The sequence below is a fragment of the Wasmannia auropunctata genome, unplaced genomic scaffold, assembly GCF_000956235.1.
Source record: "Wasmannia auropunctata unplaced genomic scaffold, wasmannia.A_1.0 LD336053.1, whole genome shotgun sequence".
Lineage (NCBI taxonomy): Eukaryota > Metazoa > Arthropoda > Insecta > Hymenoptera > Formicidae > Wasmannia > Wasmannia auropunctata.
Window position 1 is genome coordinate 6,095,720 of NW_012026837.1, and position 816 is coordinate 6,096,535.

The following is an 816-nucleotide window of genomic DNA, read 5'->3' on the forward strand; positions in this document are numbered from 1 at the left end:
CCCCAATTTTTCATTAAATGTTCTTATAGCACGCCTCGAGAACTTTCCAAAACACATAAATAAAATATTTTTTTATGAATTAAATCTTGAGTTATGAAGCTTGAAAGTTGGAGTACTGTCGGCATTAGCATCATCCAAGGTGTCCAATCCACTCAGGGTCAAATCAATGTTATCATCTTATGTTCCCCTCAAAGTCCGAAAACTTTTGTTTAAACAATTTTGTTGTATAGCGCTTACTTTAGGAGATATTTGGGAGATATATTACAAATATCTCCTAAAATAAGCGCTATACAACAAAATTGTTTAATATATATATACAGGGTGATTCAGAATAAGTATATTGTCCTTAAACATACGTATTTCTGACCACATTCTGAGACGATTTTTCCTTTGGCAAAAATTTGTGCGGAGCTTAGTTTTCAAGTTATAAAAAGAAATAGTTAATGAATTACGGGCCGCGTACGGAAGGTAGACAGGGGCGGCGCAACTTACTGTCCGACGGCAGGCGGTACAGGCGGAACGCGAGACCCTCGCGACGATCAGCTGACTATACACGCGCGCATAAACATGCGTTTACATTTTCTCTCTCTCTCTCTTTTTCACACACGCACGCACGCACGCACGCACAAAACTTTACCTTTTAAAGATTTGTCGACTTCTGTAGCTTCTCGAAAAAGATAGATAAATTCTCATTTCGATGTGATTTCCACGTAATGAGTGTTTATTTTATTAAATTTTCGATAGTTTTAATGTAAACGTCACAAGTTATCCATTGACTGACACAGATTAAATAATTAATTAGTTAATTCTTTTTTA